Below are 25982 nucleotides of genomic sequence, written 5' to 3' on the forward strand. Positions count from 1 at the left end.
AAGAATAACGTGGTAGTTGTAGCACAGCTTTGAGGTGTCGATTTCACAGGGAGACAATTTAAAAGATTAACAGAAGGAACAAAGAAACTAAAGAAAAATATCAAATAAGTAATGAAGAACAAATATTAATTTTAACTGTAAATTAAAGTGAAGCAAAGTAATTAACGGAAAAAGTACTCCAATTTGACAAACAATAGAGCGTCGGGAATACCTTACACAAATCTAGTATTTTAATTATTCTTAATCTATTGGATAACTCAATTAGGAACACAATTCTCGAAATTCCCAATCGGAAGATATAGATTTATAAACCAAAATTAAATCAAATGTAACCTTTTGAAAAATCATTTACCACTTTTAAAATACGTAAATTACTATCCCTATTGAGAAAATCCAACGACGACAATGTACTCAGGGAGCGATACTGCAGCAAAAAACTAAATCAATATAGATAAATAATTAATCCAAACATAATCAAAAAACTAATCCATTCAATAGAAAAAGCATGACCGAATCCATAAACAGAATAAATTCTATAATTATTCGGAGAAGAAATTATCAACGATGAATTTATAAACCAAAATTTATATCATTCACCACTTTTAAAATACGTAAATTACTATCTCTATTGAGCAAATTCAACGACGACAATGTACTCAAGGAGCGATATTGCAGCAAAAAACTAAATCAATATAGATAAATAATTTATCCAAGCATAATCATAAAACTAATCCATTCAATAGAAAAAGCATGACTGAATCCATATATAGAATAAATTCTATAATTATTCGAAGAAGAAATTATCAACGATGAATTGAGAATAATAAAACAAAAGAGTTTTAGCAATTGAAAATCAAATACATGAATTAAAAATAAATTAGAAATACAATCTAATGTGCAAGTTCATCCCTATCCCTACTTGAGAATTTAGTTACCCATAAATATAATAGACAACAAGAATCTCCAGAGAAAGATGAAGCAAACAGTGGTCATGAAAGTGATTTTTTCCTCTCTTCAAATCTGCCTCTTGTGCCTCTCTTCCCCTTCTCCATTTCGTGCTAATGATATGCTTATGTAGGTTATGAAAGAAATCCTAATGTCTTCATAATTTCTGCATAAAAAAATTGCCTAAATTTTAGGACTCATCTTGGCAGCCATGTACGTGGTTTAGGAGTTTGAACTTAGAAATCCTTATTAGAGACAAATTTATAACCCTTTAAGATAGATTTCTAATGCATCAAGAATCTCATCAATCTGATATGTGCATAAAAAGTTAGGATCAAAAGACTAAAATATGTCCAGACTGTCTCCTAGCGAATTTTGGACTTGGACTTCTTGCCGTTTCCTTTCGTGATTTTTTTTCTTTTTCTTTTCTTCCAAATTGCTCTCAAACCCCAATGAAATTTCTCCTTTGAATTCAACTGGGCTTGACTTGCTCTTTTATAAACTCTGAAATTAAATATAAAAAACTGTTTAGGAGTATCCCAATGTAAATAGAAACTCAATTCAAGAATACACATTAGTTCCTATGATTTCTATTCACATTTTAGCATTTTAATCCAATAATACGGTATTCAGTGTGCACTTTCGCACACTCGTCAGGACACATACTCAACAACTCCTTAAATCTCTCCCAAGATTGATACAGAGTCTCACTGTCCTTTTGTGCAAAGGTGGAGATTTGCCTTTTTAAAATATTGGTCTTCTATTGGGGAAAGTATTTAATAAAGAAGACCTAAGTCATCTCATTCCATAAACCAATATATTGTGGTCTCAAAGAGTATAGCTAACTCTTAGCTCTATCCTTCAACGAGAAAGGAAAGAACTTAAGTCTGACAATGTCATCAGTTGCATTATGACTATGAAAAGTCACGACTACTTCCTCAAACTTCCTAATGTGCATATATGGATTATCATTTTCCAAATCGAGAAAAGTAGGGAGTAACTGTATCATCTCTATTTTAAAATCCAATTGGCAAGTATTAGCTGGAAATATGATGCATAATGGTGTGGCTGTGCATGTAGGGTGGAGGTAATCTTGAAGGGTCCTAGTGGGTTGATCTCCGTATTCACTCATTTTCTCATAATTAGAAGAATTATGAAACAAATAATTAGAAAAATTAGACTCTGACTCTAACTCTAACACAGGTCTACAAACAAACCGACCCAAGGCATCTCTATATCTATGCATGCAAGGTAGAGAAAAACATAATACTAAAAGACAAAACTACAAAAGGATAAAGAAAATGAAATAAAGATGCAGCAAGCTAAAAGACGGAACGAAGTTACCGCCTTTACAGACTGCTGAAAAGAAAAACTATTTAATAATTCTTCTACCGTTTCCCCGACAACGGCACCAAAATTTGGTTGCCACAAAGAATAATGAGGTAATTGTAGCACAAATTTGGGGTGTCGATTTCACAGTGAGACAAATTAAAAAAGTAGCGGAAAGAACATAGAAACTAAATAAAAATGTTAAATAATTAATGGAGAACAAAGATTAATTTTAACTGTAAATTGAAGTGAAGCAAAATTACTAACGGAAAAAGTAATCAAATTGACGAACAGCAGAGTGTCGGGAATCCCTTGCACAAATCTAGTATTTTAATTATTCTTAATTCATTGAATAACTCAATTGGAAACTTAATTCCAGAAATTCTCAATAGGAAGGTATATATTTATAAACCAAAATTAAACCAAATGTAACCCTTTAAAAAATTATTCACCACTTTTAAAATATGTAAATTATTATCCCTATTGAGAAAATCCAACAACGACAATATACTCAAGGACTGATATTGCAACAAAAAACTAAATCAATATAGATAAATAAGTAATCCAAACATAATCAAAAAACCAATCCATTCAATAGAAAAAGCATGACTGAATCCATAAATAGAATAAATTCTATGATTATTCAGAGAAGAAAACATCAACAATGAATTGAGAACCATAAAACAAAAAAAGTTTCAATAATTTAAAATTAAAAATAAATAAAAAATACTATCTAATGTGCAAGTTCATCTCTAGCCTTACTTAAGAATTTAGTTACCCATAAATATAATGGATAACAAAAATCTCAAGAGAAAACTGAAGTAAACGGCACTTATGGAAGTGATTTTCTTCTCTCTTAAAATCTACCTCTTATGCCTCTCCTCCTTCTTTATTTCTTGCTAATGGTATGCTTATATATGGTAGGAAAGAAACTCTAATGTCTTCATAATTTTTGCATAAAACAATCGCCTAAATTTTTGGATTAATCTTGGCAGCCACGTACGTGCTTTAGGAGTTCGAATTTGGATATCTTTATTAGAGACCAATTTATAGCTCTTTACGATAGCTTTCTAATTCATCAAGAATCGTATCAATCTGATATGTGAGTAAAATGTTACAATCAAAATAATAAAGTATATCCAGACTGTCTCCTAGCAAATTTAGGATTTGGACTTCTTGTAGTTTCTTTTTGTTATTTTTTTTTCTTGATCTAAATTGCTCTCAAACCCCATGAAAGTCCTCATTTGAATTTGACTGGGTTTTGACTTGCTCTTATATAAACTCTGAAATTAAACATAAAAGACTGCTTAAGAGTATCCCAACGTAAATAAAAACTCAATTCAAGAATACACATTAATTCTTATGATTTTTATTCATATTTTAGCATTTCAATCTACTAATAGGGTATTTACAGTGCACTTCCACACAGTCATCATGTGACATGCCTAAAGGAATTTAGAAAGCTATACGGTAAGCCCAAAGCGCATTAACTAGTCTCAAAGATCAATCTTTGCAATTCGGGTAGACCCCTTTTTTCTAAAATTTGTTTAATTTTTCTGTTTGCAAGTTCTACATGTCCACATGTCTAGTAGTGGTAGAGAGTAGAGATCTTATGTACCACCCATATTTTTTATCAAAGCCTCAAAAGAACGGTTGCAAAAATGTGTACCCCGATCACTAAAGATAGCACGTGGTGTACTAAATCCAAATAAGACATTCTCTTTGAGGAATTCAGTTACTGTCCTGTTATCATTGCTCCTGCATGCTGCTGTCTCTACCCATTTGGACACATAATCTACTACCACAATAGTATATTGATATCCAAAAGAAGGAGGAAATGGTCCTATAAAATCAATACCCCAACAATCAAAAATTCCAATCACTAAAATTGGGTTTAAGGGCATCATATTATGGTGGGACATAACACCTAACTTTTATTGACAGCATTCTTACCATACATGCACAGAATCAAGACTTGCACGATTTTTGTAATTAGCTTATTTTTAGGACTCCATCAAATTAGTCCACTTTCCTTTTGTATATTTTTCCTTACATAGCTCATTGTACATCTATTTATTTGTAAAGCTTAATACAAAATGAATACAATTCAGATCATCATTTTCTCTCCTTCTTCCTTCTTAACATGGTATCAGCCTAAAGAAAAAGATCCAGCCATTCTGTCATGGCCAAGACCAACACCCGACTTATTCCCTCCTCTTATCTTCTCCACCCCTCCAATTCTCCTACTTCATTTCTCTTCAATGGCCTTCTCACAGGCGACAACTACCCAAATGGCGAAAAGCCATGACTAGAGCCCTTAATGCCAAGAATAAACTTGGCTTTTTCGATGGCACCCTCATACCTCTTGAACCTACCAAACCAGAATATACTCAGTGGAACCAAACAAAGGATATGGTCCTCACCTGGATCCTCAACTCCATCAACCCTTCCCTCACCAATTCTCTCGAATATCATACCGATCCCCATGCTGTTTGGCTCGACCTCTCTTCCCGTTTTTACCATGGAAACAATGCCCGTATCTATCATCTAAAATGAGCTCTCTCCTCCCTGCACCAAACCACAAATTCTGTCCATGACTATTTCAACCAAATCAAACAGCTATGGGATTAGATTAGTCATCTCCAAACCGCAACTGACATCAAAGATTTGCAATGATAGGCTGATGATGAACATGTTTTCCAATTTCTTCTTGGGCTCAATGATTCTTTTGCTCATCTTCGCACCCAAATTCTAGCCATGGACCCGCTTCCCTCTATGATAAAGTCTTCTACATCCTATTTCAAGAAAAGCAACAGAAGCTCCTCAATCTCCAACCATCATCATCCGAAACCATGGCCATGGCTACCTGCACCATAGCTCGCCCAAGACCTCCTCTGAAGTGCACCACATGAGGCAAAGATGGCCACACTCGTGACTGTTGTTGGGCCCTCATCAGGTACCCTCCAGGCCGAGAGCCTCGCACCACCAAATCAAAGTCGTCCATCTTAAGACCACCTCCATCAACTGCAAATCCAGTTTACACCTCTCCTTTATAGACTGCAAATCTGGTTTCCTTTCCTCTGGAGCTGTATCATAAGCTACTCAACCTCCTAGTATTGTCACTCGCACTGATTGATCCATCCCCTGCAACCTTCGCTGGTAACCTCTTCTCCCCATCCAATTTCAGCTTCAATTGGTGCCTCCATTGGATGGTGGACAATGGTGCAAGCCACCACATCTGCCACCAACGTGATGCCCTTTCCAATTTGAAGCCCCTTGCCACTTTCCACCATATTCGGCTTCCAACAGGACAAGATATCCTAGTCGAAGGGTTGGGTTCTTGTCATCTCTCTCCCTCTCTCATATTACAAAATGCTTTTTATGTTCCACTTCTATCCTTCAATTTACTCTCAGTTTCCTAACTTGCCTTTATAATTCTTGCCTTATAATAAATTTTTTCTCTAATTCTTGTTTATTTCAGGACTCTCAATCGATGAAGCCGATTGGAACGGGTGATCTATGCAATGGGCTCTACATGTACCGCCCCAAACCTCCCATCATTTTTGCTGCTCAATCTACTGTAAATAAGACCTTATGGCATCAAAGTCTAGGTCATCTCTCAAATTTTACTATTCCCAATATTTTTAATTCTCCTTGTACTCATTCTAAATGCGATGTTTGTGCTCATTCTAAACACACCAAATTACCCTTTTCCAATTACGCCAATAAAAGTGATTCTCGTTTTAATCCCATCTTTTGTGATATTTAGGGTGGTTATCGCACGGCCTCCATATGTGGCGCTCATTATTTTCTTACAATTATTGATGATTTTTCTTGAACACATGGGTATATCTTATGCGTTTTAAATCTGAGGCTTATACCCATTTAACACACTTCTTTGCCCTTGCCGAAACTCAATTTAACACCATTGTCAAAATTATTAGAACTGATAATGGACAAGAATTTCTTTCCCATCAATTTCAAACATACTTGCACACACACGGCATTATTCATGAACGTACCTATATAGAAAATCCCCAACAAAATGGTGTTACGGAGCTTAAACACCGGCACCTTCTAAATGTTGCATGTAGTCTTCATTTTCAAGCACACTTACCTCTATCTTATTGGGGTGATTTTGTCTTCACTGTAGCCTACCTCATCAACTGCACCCCTAGCCGCACTCTCCACAATAAATCACCTTTTGAAATTCTATTCAATAAAACCCTCGACAATGACCATCTTCGTGTCTTTGGTTGTCTTTGTTATGCACAAACCCTTAGCACTCACTACGACAAATCTTCCCCCCGTCCCACTAAATGTGTCTTCCTTGGCTACCTAAGCACACATAAAGCCTACAAGCTATACAATCTCCAAACTCAGACTGTCTTCTACTCCCGAGATGTCACCTTTCATGAACACGTATTCCCTTTCCAAGATCTTCCTGACACTCCATCTCTCCCCACCCCTGTCGTTCCTCTTCCCGTCCCTGAACCTATCCTATCTCCTGATTCTCCAGCCTCTTCTAACTCTCATGTCTCCCTTGATTCCCTGACCCCTGCACCCTTACCCAGCCCCTCTCCCCCAACTCCTTGCCCTAGCCAAACTATTACTCGATCTGCCTATCTTCACAACTATATTTATCCCACCTTACATGCAGAGCCTACGGCATCTACACTGGCTTCAGGTATTGCTCATCCTTTGTCTGTTTTTCTTTCATATTCTCATTTTTCTCCCTCACATATTACTTATTTGAATGCTCTTACCTCTTGTATTGAACCCTCTTGCTATACCATTGCCATTCGCCATTATTACTTGTGCGAGGCAATGACAGCTGAGCTTCGTGCTTTAGAGGACAATTCCACCTAGACTCTTGAGCCTCTCCCTCCTTTTAAGAAACCCATTAGGTGCAAATGGGTTTTCAAAACTAAACTCAAAGCCAATGAATCCATCGAGAGATACAAAGCTCAGCTTGTTGCCAAAGGAGACACTCAGGTTGAAGCCTGGACTACTATGAGACCTTTGCTCCAATCGCCAAAATGACCACGGTCCGCTGCTTATTGGCCGTTGCAACTACCAAAAATTGGATTATTCATCAGCTTAACATAAATAATGCTTTCTTACATGGCGATCTTGATGTTGAAGTCTACATGGCCCCATCACCCGGCTATTGTCCTAAGGGGGCGACTCGCATTTGTCGCCTCCAAAAATCCCTCTATGGCTTCAAACAAGCTTCCTAAAACTGGTTTTTAAACTAACCTCTGTACTTCTTGATGCAGGTTTTCATCCGTCTCAAGCCGATCATTATTTGTTCACTCTCACCACTTCCACCAGCATCGTCCTTGTTCTTGTTTACGTTGATAACATCCTAGCTGTTGGTAACGATCTTTTTCAAATTGAGATTTTAAAGAAAATTCTCTCCACTCATTTCAAGACAAATGACCTTGATTCCCTAAAGTAGTTTCTTGGACTTGAAGTTGCTCGCTCTCCCACCAACATCTTTCTTAATTAGAGCAAATATGCCCTCGACAATCTCTTTGACAGTGGGCAACTTGGTGCACGAACTGCTCCTTTTCCTATAGAGCAACATTTGAAGCTTACTACTCAAGATGGCAACCTCCTTTCTGATCTTGGCCTTTATCGTTGCCTCATCTATCTAACCATCACTAGACCCGACATTGTTTATGCTATTAACACACTCAGTCAAATCATGCATGCTCCTCGAGTTCCCCACATGACTGCCATTACCAGAGTTCTCCACTACATCAAAGGCTGTTCGGGCCAAGGCATCTTCTTTCCTTCATCCAACATTACCCATGTTTCAGCATATATAGATTCTGATTGGGCTAGCTGCCCATTCCTGCCGCTCCACCACTAGCTACTTTAGTCAATTAGGCACCAGTCTGATCTCATGGCGCACCAAGAAACAGCATACAGTTTCTCATTTTTCTGCTAAAGCTGAGTATCAAGCTATGGCCTTCACCACAACTCACTTAGTTAAAACAGCTTCTCAATGATCTTGGTGCTCCCCATCCCGAGCCTTTTATTCTCCATTGTGACAATCAATCTACACTGTATATTGCATACAATCCTGTGTTTCATGGGCATACCAAACACATTAAGATTGATTGCCATATCATTCGCAACAAGATTCGGTTGGGCCTCCTCAAAGCTGTCCACATTTTTTCAAATGAGCAACTTGCTGATATCTTCACCATAGGTTTGGGACAGGAACTTTTTCATCATTTCTCGCGCAAGTTGGGCATTACGAATCTCTATGCGCCAACTTGAGGGGGAGTATTGATAGCTTTCTTAGCATACATGCACAGAATCAAGACTTGCACGATTTTGTTAATTAGCTTATTTTTAGGACTTAATCAAATTAGTCCACTTTCCTTTTGTATATTTTTCCTTACATAGCTCATTGTACATCTATTTATTTGTAAAGCTTAATATGAAATGAATACGATTCAAACCAATATTTTCTCTCCTTCTTCCTTCTTAACAACTTTTGACACTTTTCACATGAGCAATAATAGATATTTGCATCCTTAAACAAGGTAGGCCAATAAAATCCACATTGCAAAATTTTTGCAGTAGTTTTCAACATTGAAAAGTGGCCCCCACAAGCTTGGGAGTGACAAAATTCCAAGACGCTAGCAAGGGATGCAACGCCTTAAAATTTGGTCAAGACAATATTTGAAAAGAAAAGGGTCATCCCAATAGAAATTTCATAACTCAATTATGAACTTCCTCTTGTCCTAAGAACTCCAATCCACCGATATCTCACCCGCAGTCAAATAATTCACAATATGAGCAAACCATGATAGAAAAGTAATAAAAAGTAAATGCTCATTGGGAAAATCATCCTTGATTAGTAGGTGGTCAGAGGCATTCTCAAATGTGAGCCTCGAGAGATGGTCAGCTACTACGTTCTTGACTCCTTTCTTGTTTCTAATGGTGATGTTAAATTCCTGTAAAAGTAAAATCCACTATATTAGTCACGCCTTTGCATCCTTCTTTGTAAGAATGTACTTAAAGGCTACATGATTTGTGAAAATAATAATAGGAGAACCAATCGAGTAAACACAAAATTTATCCAAAGCAAACACTACAGCTAGCAACTCTTTCTTAGTGGTGGAGTAATTAATCTAAGCACTATTTAGAGTTCTACTAGCATAGTAAATGACAAAAGGCTTCCCCTCCTTTCGCTGTCCAAGAACAGCACCTATAGCAAAATCACTAACATCACACATGATCTCAAAAGGTAAAGTCCAATCAAGTGGCTGCATTATGGGTGCTAAGGTAAGCTTGTCAATTAGCATTTTAAAGGCCTCTTGACAAGCTTGTGTCCACTCAAATGGGGCATCTTTAGCTAGGAGGTCACATAGTGATCTAGACATGGTAGAAAAATTCTATATGAACCTCCTATAAAAGCCCACATGACAAAGAAAGGATCTCACATCCTTTACTGTCTTAGGTGTAGAAAACTTAGAGATTAATTCAATCTTAGATTCATCAACCTCTATTCCCCTAAAAGAAATAATATGCCGTAAGACAATACCTGAAGGTACCATAAAGTGGCATGTTTCCCAATTCAAAACCATTCATTCTCCTCACAACGAGTCAATACTCTCTCTAAATTCAATAAGCATACTTCAAAAGAAGATTAAAAAATAGTCAAGTCATCCATAAAAGCTTTCATGCAATTTTCAACAATGTCACTAAAAATGCTCATCATGCAATGTTGAAAAGTAGCTGGTGCATTACACAATCCAAATGGTCTTCTATGAAAAGCATTAGTACCAAAAGGACAAATGAAAGTGGTTTTATCCTGGTCTTCTAATGCAATTTCAATTTTATAATAATTAGAATAACCATCCAAAACACAATGGGAAGGATGACCAGCAACAAGCTCATGAGTTTGATCAATAAAAGGGAGATGAAAATGGCCTTTCTAGGTGGCAGTATTCAATTTTTTGTAATCAATGCACGTCCGCCACCCAGTCATAAGTTTTGTAGACCATTTATTTATTGGCCATTGATTATTATTAATTATTGTCTATTATTTATTGGCCATTTATTTCAAATTATTTTACTATTGGATTTTTACTATTTTATTTTACTAAGTAATGTTTTTAATTGTCTTCTTATTTATCTATTCTTTTTTAAGTAAGTTAAACTAGTGTTTTAATTCTTTTCGTTAGATCAGTTCTAAGACTTTGAGAGGAAAGGCCTGGATTAAAGTTCCCTTTTTCTTTTTCTTTTTTTTCCTTTTTCTCTTTTTCTTTTCTTTTTCTTTCTTTTTCCCCCACTTTTCCTCTCTCTCCTCCCTTTCCCTGCACTTGATGGAAACCCCTCCCCCATTCGGCTTCTCTTCTCTAGCCCAACCTTTATCGTTGCCGAAACCACACCGTCGGCCACCTAGCTAGCCATCCCAAGCCGGTGACAACCTCTCCACGCTAAGCTCCTCCCCACTCGAGTCTCTCTCTCTCTCTCTCTCTCTCTCTCTCTCTCTCTCTCTCTCTCTCTCTCTCTCTCTGTGTCCATCCGCAGTAGCCCAACTCGAAACCCATGGGTTTCTCTCCCTCACACCACTGCCAGCCCTGCCGTAAGCCACCTCCATGCCACCAGCAGTTCCTCCCTTCACCAGCAACCCTTCCCTCCTCCAAACCCAGCCTTCAATCTCCCAGGGCCTCTCCCCATTTTCTTGGTCAATCTTCTTTGTGCACTGCCACCCATGGCCTCCAACCACCACCACTAGCTCTACTGACCTCCCTGAGACCTCTATGCCCAGCCATGGCCTCCCCATAGCTCTCCCTCGATTTTTCATATTTTGAACCCATGGCCAACCTTTGTAAAATACACTATCCACCACTACTCTGCCACTTTTGGGCGTCACCCATAGTTGGGCACACCTTTGATCTTCCAGAGTTGTCTTTCTGTTGTTGTAAGTAATTTTTCAAAGAATTTTCTTGAGATTTAAATATATTTTTACACTAACATATTTTCTGTTGTTTGTTTGATTGTGCTGTTGAGTATTGTGCATCAAACTTATAATATTCCAAATAGGTAAATCGTAATCCAAGCATACTTAACAAAATAAACATCCACAATTTTAATACGAGTCTCAGAAGACTGTAATCTCAAAAACATGGGAGACCTGACTCTATATTTACATTATCAAAATACACTATTGAGGAAGTTCATTGAGTAACTCGTGTAACTTGACTAACGAGGCCTGAATACTGTCTAAAAGCTAATTATGGAAGTTGTAAGCTCCACATCGTGTCTACAACATCTATTCAAACTCCTCCAATCTACCAATGTCCGCTCTCTACTCTGATCTTGACACATTGCCTATCATTGGGGGGAATGGAAGTTGGGACTACCACGGTGAGATTTGATTACAAAACTCAGTAAGTTAATAGGAAATTTCCACATAGGTTAATGATGCATGCATGACAGTTAAAGCATGAATGCATAATTAAAGTATTAAGTAAGCATAGCATAACTTGACATATAGTATGTCATAACTAACACAGCTTGAACTAAAACGTGAACTGAACTTGACTTGACATGACATGACATCTACTTGAACTTAAAACATAACATGGACTAGCAACATAACATGAAATTGAACTTGAAACATAACATGGACTTGAATCATAGCATGAACGTAAACATACATGACATAAACATGAACTTGAACTTAACATAAACTTGAGTAAAACATGATGATGATGTATTCTTATCTCATGGGATTACCATGATTGCTTATTCTTATCTCATGCGGTTACTATGACGGTGTATTCTTATCTCATGGGGTTACCATGATTGCAGATTCTTATCTTATGGGTTTACCATGATTGCTTATTCTTATTTCATGAGGTTACCATGATAATATATTCTTATCTCATGAGGTTACCATGATTGCTTATTCTTATCTCATATGTTTACTAGGATTGCTTATATCTCATAGGGTTACCATGATGGTGTAGTCACAATAAACTGAACAATACCTTAACTGCACAAGGACATACATGGGACAGAAACATTTCGTAACTTGACATGGCATGCAACAAACAACATTTCGTAAAAAAGGATACTTGCAATGGTGAACTTTATGTGACATGACTTACATGTAACAAATGTCATACTTAACATGATATACATGCACCGTATAGCAATACGTGACAAAATATCTTGTGTAATAGATGAATAATTCATAACAGAGCAAATTAAGTGTAACAGAAAAATATGTGATAACCTGACATGGCATGACATATATGATAACACACATACACTGTAGTTCTTTAACTTAGCACCTATACACAGTAAACTGCTAACTTACCTCGATCGTCTTATTCTACGATAATAAAGCATAAAACATGAGGAACTGTAAGAGGGTTTTCTAGAAATTAGAAATTTAATTAGTAAAGATTAGAAGCATGAAAACAAGTTAATTTAGAGTAAAATTGCCATTTTACCCTCTACATGAGGGAAAATGACCATTTTACCACTAAGTTAAGGATTTCACATCCTAATTCCAAAAATTCTCAAAATTTCCATTCTTAATGTAAATTTTGTCCTAAACTCAAATATCAACTCAAAAAAATATAAAACAAATCAAAACTAAGGAAAACACACTATGGCCGAAACATCCATAGGCCATTTTTCTTAATTTTTGTTGCAATTCCATCCAACTTCAAAACTCTTGCTTAAATTTGCAACAAAGATCTTCATATCCTAAGTTTAAAACCATACATAAAACATCCATTTAGAAAAAAGTTAATAATCAACACCAAACATTTTGTAAAAGGATCCAAACTCTTGAATCACAAACTCTGACCCTAAATCAAAATATCTCCAAGAATTCCAAAAAATCAATTCTTACTTCTAACATATTTATAAGATCAACCATACTTTAAATCTTCAAACTAAAGTCACCAAAATCACAAAATAACACTTAGAGTTTTTAGTTTAACACTTAGTCCAAAAACATAAACTTTTTTCTTAACTAGCTTGGATCAATCTCTTGATCCATGGCTTAAAAAGATGAGATCTTCAAAATAAAATATCACATGGTTTAACAATGTGTCCTAAAGAATATCCAACCATCAAACTTAAAATCACATGGCTAAAACTTAATAAAACATGGATCTAACCCAAAAACATCAAATCTTAGGCCTAACCGAAATCCTCTTGCATAGAAAAATCATATCTTTAAAGCTAATACTAAATATTTCCAAAATAACATCCTAACATGAAAATAAAAGACTTAGGATTATCATATAAAAATATAAAGCTTTTAGAGTAAGATCAAACTATGAAATATTCAAACTTTCTCCAAACAAAAACTGTTTTTCCACTTCCAGTTTTAAAGTTTCTAGATCTAAGAAAATATATCTTCAAAAACTTTATTCATGCAACCAAACCTCAATATAAACTCATAAACATATTCTAACAACACTCCATAAAATGTTTGGAACAAGATATGTCCATTAGCTTGGTCAAAAACTCCAAAACATAACATACTCTCCAATTTTATGCCCAGAATGACCTTTCCATGGTTAAAAATAATTTTTACCAATTAAATAACCATAGAATGAGGTGAATAATATATCTAAGGAAACTAAGTGTAAAGAAGAACGACTTTAATGAAGGATAAATCATGTGACAATACTTACAAAGGGTCAAAAACCTCCACGCAAAAAGACCCAGAAATCTGCCTGAGAGAGCTCTTTTGGATTTCTCTCTAAGAACCGGGTGAAGAAGTGATGAAAGGGAAAGAAATGTGGCTTTCCAACTTTAGAATTCTGGAGGGGGGAGATATGGACTTAAATGACCCTTGATTGAAGGTGGCTATGTGACATAATGTGGAGAATAATGAGGGGCAAAGGATTGCCTACAGAAGCTATGAGGTATAGAGGCTGATGAGGTGGATTTCTCATTCACATCAAGGCACTATTGGGCACAGTCAAGGATAGTGGATGGTCTGCCATGTGAGGGAGGAAAATTCTTCAAGAAGCTTTACCAAGGTGGCCAAATTCGTGGGCCTTGGTGGGCCTCAACCAAGTGGACTTCAATTTGAGGTTTAAAGGGGGTTTGGTTAGGTTTTGAGATCCTATCAAGCCCAAATTCAATTTTTCTTGACCCAAGAAAATTTCCAAGGTTTAAAAGTTGGATAATGATTTCATAACAAGTATTTGAGAAATTAATAGCATGTGAAAGTGATTTAATCAAGTAATTAAACGCAATGCTAAAAATTGGATCAAAAAGGGTTTGAAGGCCACCTTTAAGGTTTGGGGAAACCATTTAGGATTTCGGTTTCAACCAAGATTTTGGAATTTCAATTGGATTCCAACCATATAGGGTTTCACTAGGGTTGAAACCCTCTTTGATCTGGCTCAAATTGGTTGATTAGATGAAAAAAGATTTTGCCTATGTGGCATGATCTCACACCTTGATTTCCTTCATGAATCCATCTAATGGTTCCCCTTTGTACTAAGTGTCTAATACTATTCACTATTTGTGGCTAAGATCTTGCCAAGTATCCCAATAAAACTTTCTTAACCTAATTTGGACATTTCACAATGTAATTTTGAAAACACTACACTTAGTACACTTATCAAGGTTACTATTTACTCAGAAAAAATGCATAATAAACTTAGTACGGAAAAATACTAAATATTCATATTTACCAAAACTCAACCCCGAAGTGCCCCTAAAAATAATTTCTCAGTTTCGAACAGGAGTTTCGTCCGAAATTATGAAAATTGGTTATTGCGCCATAAAATCCTAAATAATCAACTGAGTCTAGTGGCGCAGACCATAATGTATTCTGACACTTCTAAATACCTCAAATAAGAAAAATATATTTTTGGCACCATATTGAGTGATAACACTAACTATATTGACAGACTAAAACTTGTGCGATTGGTCAATTTGCGAAAATTTATGGGGTTTTCACGAGATTCCCAAAATATATAGAAATCCCACCATTGAGTTTCTAGCTGGCTATTACAGTTGTCGCTAGGTGACAATGGGATTGGACGAGATGGTAAAGTTGTCGTGCCCACTCTATGGCCCCTCTGCTGGCAGGGGCTAATGGATGCTTGGTCATAAACGCGCTGAGTGTGGAGCTGAGCATCGCTCATTACGAAGTCACACGCACTAGCCCATGGTGTATTCGTAATTAAATGGATATATGTGGGCTATTTTCTGGAAAAATGGCAGATTTTGATAAATAGATATGTGGACAATTTTCTGGGAAATTGGTAGTTTTATACATGGGCTTTTTTATGGGAAAATGGCAGATGTTTCTTTTGATGGATTGTTTTGGGCCAACTGGGATTTTGGTGTGCGTTGGAAAAAATAGTCATTTTCAGGTAAAATGATGATTTGGTCTGTTGCATGTTTCATGTATGTGCATGCATACATTTTGGTGGTTAAAATATATTTTTATCTTGTGGATTGTTTGGTTGGATTACTTATTGAGACTCATAATCTCGCGTGGTATTCGCACCCTACAGTTCCATTTCATGAAATTTTAGATTTTGATTCAGATGAGGATGTCGAGTTTGAGGTTTCGGCTTTGCCAAAGGAGTGACCTGAGGTCGCTTGTTGGCTATGGGATTTATTTCCCCTTTTGTCTGTGTATTTTTGGCTTTGTATTATATTTTGCTGGATAACTGTATAACCTTTTTTAAAGGCATTTTATTTCGGTGAATCTGTATTTAAAATTCTAGTACATAGTTGACTTATTTTATTTATCCGTTATAATTTTTGTTGTACACTTTCTACTTGTACACACACTTAGCATGTCACCATTGTCGAAAAAGTCATTATACATTTTTTTTGTTTTCTCCATAATTATTCTGAAATTTACTTTTCTCATTGACACAATATTTCTTATCACAAATTTGAGTTTCCTCTTCAATTCATTTTTTTAAATTTTCTTTAGAGTGAAGTCTATTGTTGTACACATAAGTTTGTTTCTATATTCATTCCAACTTGGAGGAAGTTTGGCAATGATAGCCCCAACTTGTAGAGGTTCAAAAACTTAAACTTTATGGTCTCAGAGTTTATTCACAAAAATTTGTGTTTCCATTCTATACTTGAATTCTAATGCCTCAAAAATCTCTCTTGGTGACTTGATTGATGTAAACATATCATAGAGACGATTAGAAAGTGTATTTAGAATGTGTCCTCTACCTACCACTTTATCTTCTACATGTTTCTAGCATTCTTCCTTGATTTGATCATGGTCATCAAATTAGGGTTTTGGAAGTGCTAGCAAGTTTAGATCCGAAACATATGAAATCTTCAATGTAGTAAGAAGAAACATCAACTTGTTCATTTAGCAAGTAAAATTCGTTCCATCAAACCTATCTAGTTTCACAAAGTTTTAATTTATCATTTTGAAAGTCGCCATTTCAAACTCTAATCTCGTTGCGATTATAACTTTAAAATTGTTGAAGGAAAGTTAGCAGATGCAGTAATCTAATAAATAAATTCGACTTTGAGGCGTGTAACACAATATCTTTAAGGTGATAATTCCTGCACTAAAAAAAGTTTGCTATCAGTTTACAAGCAATTCACCTCCAGGATACAACAAAGTCACCAACTGCAGATAACAATTCTGAAGTTTTTCCTTTTCCCTGTAGTTAGTTTATATGTAATTATCCAAATAAACGTTAGATGTTTTAATCATGTTCAAATATGTAAATAAATCTTACATGTAGTTCTTCACATGAAAAATGCTTGGTCTATGAACTGATCTTGTTAGAAACTAATTTATAGTTTGATGTGATTTAAGATGATACGTTATATTATAAAATACCTTTTGTTGTAAGGTAGATATAATTTATTATATTAAACCACTTCATTTTGTAAATTTATTTTATAAGATCTCTTTATAAAAGATCTAGTACTTGATCTCTTTTTGTTTATGTCCAATTGACCAATTTAACTTTCCCAATGTCCAAGAGTTGTACGTGTTAAGAGCATACAAAAATTATGCGGTGGACGAATGAGGCGGAAGCGTATACCTCAATTTTTAGAGTCCATCTGGCAACACAACTATTCTCAATGATTATAAGATATTTCCTTCCCAAACACTATTCCAACACCACAAACTTTTCAATTTCAATTTTTTAATTTTTTAATTTTTTCATCTAATCATTACTTAATCACTATAACTTTTCTAAACTTTCAAAAAAACATAAAAAATAATACAATTTTTTCAAATTTTAAAATAAAAATAATATTTAAACAAATTTTTAACTTTATAATATTTGTGTTCTACCTTTTCTCACTCATTTTTTCAAACTCAATAAAACATCTTAATTTAAAGTGTTTTACTTCTATTAATAAATATATTAAGATATTTTAAATATCCAAATGGAACTTAGTCTCAGCAATTTTTCCACCAGTATATATATATAGTTTTCCAAATCCCTTTCTACACGAAGTCGTCAGTACTACTGTCGGTATTCCTCTACATCGCATTTGAGTGCACTACGTTACTAATGATAAGGCAACAAGCGAAGCCATCAATGGGTATAAAGCAGCCAAAACTACCGCTTCAGTGCATAGGTGTACGTACGTCGACATCTAGTCATAACGTCAAGTGTGTTTGCCTATAAGACTTAAAAGCGGAGAGGCGTTCGGCGTGCCCTCTAAGCTGGGAGTCCGGCCCCTCTGCTCTTCATAATTAATACAAGTTGATAATCTCATCTTAATTACCTGTAATATAGCTCAAAAACCAATAAAAATTATTTGATAATTATTTAATATTTTCAGGTTAAAAAAAGAGTTTTCAAAGACTCGCTTCGATCTATCTTGTAAATCGGCAGTCGGAGAATGCAGCAGTGTGGCACATATGCAGACTTGATGGTCCAAAAGCAGTAGATCAAGCATTTTATGATCTAGTAGAAAAAAAAATTAGAAAAATAATTATGTAAGATCAGTAGGAGAAGAAGATGAGATCGATAGAATAATTTTCAGAGAGAAGGAGCGGCTCTAGAGAGAGAATCGGAGATGTGTACTGATTGATTCAAGACCTCATGACATCGGTTGAAAGAAATTGCAACGAGACTTCTAAATTGCTAGAACTAGAATTTATTTTGTAAAAGGTCATGATGTTGATAAATTTAGTTATTTAGATCTCTTTAAGTAAGAATCCACACATGCAATTTTATTTTGCTGAATTATTGATCAGAACCTAAGTTTATTGCATGCACAATCTTAATTAGCTACTGTCTGAACTTATCATAAAAAGTGCTTAATTTAAAAAGCTACAACAAACCAAATAGTATGGAAAGATGCACGTTGGGAACTGAACCCCGAAATAATTGAGATATGTCTAATGCTTCAAGATTTGGAAATGTTAGAATATTAGAGCCAAGTAATATTTAGTTATTGAGAGATCATGTCTAATATTTCTCGAAGTAATTGGAAGTTCATGAATTCATAAAAATCATGCGCGAGTTGGGAGAGGCATCTAATGGTGTTGGGAACAAGCTGTTATTGTTAGATATTTCTGGAATAAGGATAAAGTGCATGTAATGGTACTTTTATCTTATTATAAAATGTCATGTTAATTCAAATTTATACTTATATAAGTAATTTTAATTACATGTCATATTGTGATAGAATAAGAGTACCACATCATTCGAGCTTCTGAAATATCTAATAATTTTTCGTTGGGAAGTACTCCTTGTAAGACCATGTAGTCAGTACTCAAATGGTGAGCAAAGAAAGCTATTAGTTGAATGACCAAGTACTTAATTGAGAGAATTAGAAAAATTGGCATAAAGAATCGGTCAAAGTTAGCAATTAGCGTAAGACCAAGTACTCCTTGTAAGATCATGTAGTGAGTACTCAAACCTTAGATAATGAAAGTTGTTTGATGAAAGATATTCAAGCAGTACTTAATTGAGAGATCCAGAAAAATAAATAAATGGAATATGTCGAGGTTAATATAGACAGTTGGCACAAATAAAATCATAGCTATGATAGAGAAGGGAGCGCATTCATTAACTATGATCAATTCTAGCTAGCAAACAAAGATGAGATAACAAATTGATTGAGGTTTCCATTAATATTTTGAAAAGGATGTCGAATGTTAAGTTGGCGGACGTAAGTTTGAGAGATTTCTTCCTCTCTCTCTCTCCCCTTTCTAATTTTGATGGTTATTTATATATGTTTAAACTGTTTTCAATATCTTAAAAATTTTATAATTTTATTTTATTTTAACAACTACGTTTTCGTGTTCAACTTTTGTTTAATCAAGTTAAAAACCAACTTGTCATGAACTTCTACTTGGCTGAGTGTGTAATATTAATTATTCGAGCGCAACATAGCGTTTTGGTTTAGTATGCTAGATTAATTAAAAAAACTTAGGTATTAGCAATTTAAACTATTTTCAATATCAGGGCAATAAGGAAGATCTCACTACGACACTATAACAAAAATGTTTTTTTGGGACGAAATTACTTTGGGACGAATTTAAAATCGTCCCAAAAAGTGGGATTTAGGAACGAAATTTGAATTTCGTTCCAAAATGACGACGGTTATGCCAGACCGTTCGAACGCGTTCGAACGGTATTCTTAGGGACGAATATTTTTGTCCCAAATAAGTTAACCGTTCGACCGTTAATGATTAACCGTTCGAACGTTTAATTTTCACCGTTTGAACGTAATATTGGCGCGATAGGCAAAATTATTTTGGAGGGAAATTGATAAACCGTTCGAACGGTTAATATTAACCGTTCGAATGATGCATATTCACCGTTCAAACGTTATTTGAATCGGTCGAACGGTGACAGAGTTTTAATTTTTTAAGTTTTTTGCCAAATTATATTTAGATTAACTAGTAATTATAAAAAATTGGTTAATTAAATAATATGAATAATCTAAATTAAGAATTAGTTTAGAAAATATAAAACAATACTATTGCATATAACTTAAATACTGAATTTACAAAACACAAAATATTGTCCATACAAAAAACAGGAAATAAATAAATAAAATTTATCATAAAGTAATTAAGACCCCAAGTCTTTGCACACTTCCTCGACTGCAGCTATACGTTCCTCTATTTGTGTCAGTCGAGTACTGATGGTGACCTGAGTCGCAGACATGGCAGCAAACTCTGTACGGAGCTCAGACACAGCAGAATGGATCTCCATACGCACTGCATCGATCACTGCTGATGTCTGCTCGCTGATCGCTGCACGCACTATGTCAGCCATCTCCTCACGAGTAACACTGTGGACTGATGCCTCGGCCTGTGTAGATGTCTCTGCAGCTGCAGCTGAGACTCCATGATCTCCCGGCTGTGCATCTCTGTGAGGATCAACTGGTTCTGGAACATGTGCACGAAAACGCAGTCTCGAGTGTCCCGTGCTGCGTGAGAGGGTGGTGCTGTTTATCGGTCCCATCGGCTCCTGTTTACGCTTAGCAACATCTGGCACAACACCAGCACATAGTAGATATCAGGTGATCAGGACTCCGAATGGTAGTATATCCATCGAAATGTACCGAGATTCTGATCGAATCCTATCGAATATATACCCCACCAAGTCGATAGGAATGCCACGAGCGACCCGTATCATAAATTTCGTCCGATCAATGCCAACTTCTGTCTTGTGCTGCCGAGGGTCAATATTATTGGCAATTATCAAATTTAATATCTTAAAGAAAGAAGATAAATCTGCCTGTTTGATGCTCTTCGTCCCGTCATACGATGGAGCATCTGGACCGACAACCAAATCCCTCACCTCGTGATCAGCAAGGGTATCGACCTCATCAGTATAAACTGATGCCTCCTCCTCAGCTGTCTCCGCCTCAACTGAAGGATCAGACTCTCTAGGCACCACATTCGGATATGCATCTGGCAGCCTAGGAATACCGAGATGCTCAGCAAGTCCATCTCGTGAAAATACAATGGGTACTCCTCGGACAGTGATACTATAGGCCCCAAAATCATCTGCTCTGGCACTGCCGAGTTCTCTATAGAACTCAGCAACAATGTCAATGTAGGAGACTGGCTCCCATGCTTCCTACCGTTCATCCAAGATAGGTCCCCAACCACGATCACTGAATATTGAGGGCAATGAATGACCCTCCCAGAGAAGACTCTGGAAATCAGAAATCTTCACTGTTCGCTCCAGTGAAACTGTCCTCTCCCGAACTGGACCACTACTACTCTCACCAAGATTGCGTCGCTTACGTGCCGGTCTAGAAGTAGACATTATAATCAACCTGAAATTTATAATTACAAACTAGATATATAACATTAACAAGAAAAATACAATAAAGAACTATTTACAGTAGTTTGAAACAAACAGCAATTTAATAATATTTGATATTCTAAACAACATTATCAACAATAAATATGTCACTCAATATCAATATTAATAATATAAATATAATATTAAAAACCGTTCGAACGTTTACTGTAACGGTCGAACGGTTACAGACAAACCGTTCGACTGTTAAGTTATATCGTTCGAACGTTTACTGTAACGGTCGAACGGTTACAGACAAACCGTTCGACTGTTAAGTTATATCGTTCGAACGTTTACTGTAACGGTCGAACGGTTACAGACAGACCGTTCGACCGTTAAGTTATATCGTTCGAACTCTACGGTAACGGTCGAACGGTTACAGACAGACCGTTCGACCGTTAAGTTATATCGTTCGAACGCTACGCATAGCGTTCGAACGATATTCGTGTCGATCGGGATTCCAGGCCGAGTCGACTCGGCCATTGAAATCCATGGAATCCTTCGATTCCCTGGATTTTACACCAAAATAAATGCAATAGAAACCTAAATAAACGTTCCTAACATGGATTTATGCAAATCTACCGATTATTTTGATGTATAAATCGGTTTACCCTAAGTTAAACAATTAATCTATCAAAAACCTAAATCTAAACGGTAAAATGCTTTAAAAATGAAAAATACCGGTTGTTAGAGGTAGGGGCTTCGAGTGGGCACTGTTGACGGCGGCGAAGACGGCGTTCAACGGCGGAGATCGACGGTTTGGAGGCTTTTTCACGGAGGAAATGCGTGAAAATGACGTCGGGATGGGCTTATATATGCAGTGCCGTTCAAACGGTAAGTTATACCGTTCGAACGCATTAACTAAATATTACTATTTATCCCTAATTAATCGGTTTTCAAATATTTAAATGCAATATTCGGTATTAATTATATTAAATATAATAATTAATTCAATTATAATATATTTTAATTGTTAAATATATTAAATGCAATATATTTAATGCACTTATATATTATTAAACACTATGTATTATATATATAATTTTTTATATATATAGTATATATTATATTATATTTAATTAAAATATATTATACTATTGAATATTATATAGTATATAGTATAAGTTATATTATATAGTATAATTAATATAATATAGACTACTATATACATGAAGCTATGTTCATGTATTTATATAACATATATATTATATGTGATATTAACTAGTATCACATATATATATACTAGTATAGATGACACTATATATATTAATAGTAGATATTCTATTATTAAATATCTACTATTAATATTATAGAAATAAACATTATATCTATATGCATGTGATACATATAACCCTATGCTATGATACCATATATATGTTATATATAATAGGTTAATATATGTAGTACTTGACTATAATATTAGATGTAATATGATATTTTATACTATATATGTTACTAAACTATATAATATATGTTTGATTATATATTATATAGTTATATTACTATGGCTCTAAACTATAGTACATTTAGAAATTATTATATTTAAAGGTATAGTGCAAAAAAAATACAATAAGCAACAATATAACTTAAACGTTTGAACGGTTTACTATTGGCGTTCAAATGTTTAATAATACGTTCGAACGTATATATTAACGTTCGAACGTTAAATTAGCGGAGGAAATTTTTCCCGCTAATCGATTTGACGTTCGAACGGTATAATATAACCGTTCGAACGTTTATTATTAGCCTTCGAACGTATATTTTCACGTTCGAACGTTAAATTAGCGGGGGGAATTTTTCCCGCTAGTCGATTTGACGTTCAAACGTTCATTAAACAACCGTTCGAACGTCAATGTTCTGCATTTACACGACAGAACTTCACAATCTCGGACTCGTTTCAGTCGACCGAGCATCACTCCCACGCTCATTTTGTTCCAACCAACGCCATTATTCTTCAATCTAGCCCTCAAATATTACAAACTCCTATCAATCTCTTATATTTTCGGATTAAGAGGTTGTTTTTACCATTTGGTGAAGAGTTTTTACCGCTTGGAATTTTTGAAGCTTTATCTCTCCAAATCAGGTATTCTCCTTAAATTTGACCTCATTTTAGTTTTTATATAAGTGTTTTCGTTTGCTTACATGAGTTCGTCATATATTTTGCTATCTTTTGATGTAATATGGACTGTAAATTTTGGGGTTTTCGGAGGTTGAAGACGAGTGATTTCTGGAAGTAAACCGTTCGAACGGTATTCGTGTACCGTTCGAACGACTGTATAGGAGATCGAACGGTCACGAGCACCGTTTGAACGATTTCTTGGGCAGTGTTAAAATAATTAACATTTTAAATGCAGGAGTGTAATTAAAAATTAAATATATATAATCTACATTTAATAATACTTAAATACTTAAAAGATTCAAATAATCAAATGAGAATGAATTAAATTACAAATCATCTAAGATTTGTTACAAAACTTAATTATTTATGATGTTGAATTATTTGTTTGATACATGTTAAATATTGGCATATCTTATATTGCTTGTTCATCAATATTAGCCTTAGACCCGTTCGAGAGTTATCAATCCGCCTTAATTGAAAGATTGATAACTCTTGAATTGTCCAGAGTGGACAGTTTGGAATTGTAAGATCATTCTCGCAAACTATCGAGCTATATCTGTTATACGTCCAGCATTAAGATTTTGGCAGATTTATCCCTTGTTCTCCGGATATGCAGTTTCGGTGATGTTGTATCGACGATGGATAAGTCGGTGCACACAACCAGACGAGCATATTTGGAGAACTATGGGGAGATGCTGCCGAAATTTTGTTGGGCGTGACAGATTATAGAGGATAGGTTTGCGACTATGATCTTACAGTTCCGAATGGGATAGGACCAACTACCCGGTGTAAGGTGGCATACTCCTTGATTGATACATGATACATGCTTGTTTGTTGATGCACACGTGATTGTTTATAATGAAGATAGTCAGCATGGATAAGAGTTGGATGCGAGTTAGCGATCGTTTGGGTCAGAATTACAACGTATATGCTGAAGGTGTTAAGAAATTCTTAGAGTTTGCATTGGGTACATGTGATAGTGATGGACGTATTAGATGCCCATGTAAAGAATGTAGGAATTTGCGCTCTCATAAGATAGACTTGGTGAGAGAGCATCTGTTTGTAAAAGGTATTGACAAGGGTTATACTGATTGGGTCTTACACGGGGAACCATATCCAACTTCATTCGATGCTCCACATGAAGAAGAAGTTATCGATGAAGATGTACAACCAGATGTTGTTGGAGATGAGTATGATGAGGATATGGAAGAAATGTTAGGTGACATCGGTGCGGGAATGTTTATGAATGAAGGTGGCACGGACACATCAAGTTCAAATGATGGGGGTCATAATACTTTTGCACGATTGTGGAATGAGTCACAACGTGAGCTATATCCAGGATGCAGAAGACACAGTAAGTTGTCATTTACCGTAAGACTGCTACACATAAAATCAATGTGCCGATTATCAATTAAGGCTGTAAATATGTTACTCGAGTTGTTTAAGGAGGCACTGCCATCAGATAATACACTTCCTCGTAACTTCTATGAAGCAAAAAAATTGAAACGAGGACTTGGATTTGATTACAACGTAATACATGCATGTAAGAATGACTGCATATTATTTTGGCAAGAGAATGAGCAGTTGAACGAATGTCCCATATGCCACGAGTCAAGATGGACATCTGACAAGCAAAATGTGCCGCAAAAGGTAGTACGCCACTTTCCATTGACACCTAGATTACAACGATTATATATGTCACGTGCAACAGCTGCAGACATGATATGGCACTCATCAGCCAGAGTTAGAAACGATGATATTTTATCACATCCTGCTGACTCTCAGGTGTGGAAGGAATTTGATAAGGAGCATACATGGTTTGCAGAAGAACCACGTAATGTGAGACTTGGGTTGGCAACAGATGGATTTAATCCGTTTGGGAACATGAGTACTAGTCACAGTACTTGGCCAGTCGTACTTATGCCGTATAATCTACCACCGTGGAAGTGTATGAAAGATCCATATTTCATGATGAGTTTGCTCATTCCAGGTCCGAGATCGTCGGGAAATGATATAGACATACACTTACAGCCATTGATTGCAGAATTGAAAGATTTGTGGGAGAATGGGGTTGTCACATTTGATTCATCAACAGGCAAGTCGTTCAAGATGCATGCTGCGGTTTTATGGACAATAAATGATTTTCCAGCATATGGAAACTTGTCAGGTTGGAGTACTAAGGGGAAAATGGCATGTCCAACATGTAACAAACATACTAAATCTGAATGGCTCACTTACGGGAGAAAATTATGTTTCATGGGTCATCGTCGATTTCTACCTGGTGATCATAG

This window comes from Carya illinoinensis, chromosome 5 (assembly GCF_018687715.1).
Source record: "Carya illinoinensis cultivar Pawnee chromosome 5, C.illinoinensisPawnee_v1, whole genome shotgun sequence".
Classification (NCBI taxonomy): domain Eukaryota; kingdom Viridiplantae; phylum Streptophyta; class Magnoliopsida; order Fagales; family Juglandaceae; genus Carya; species Carya illinoinensis.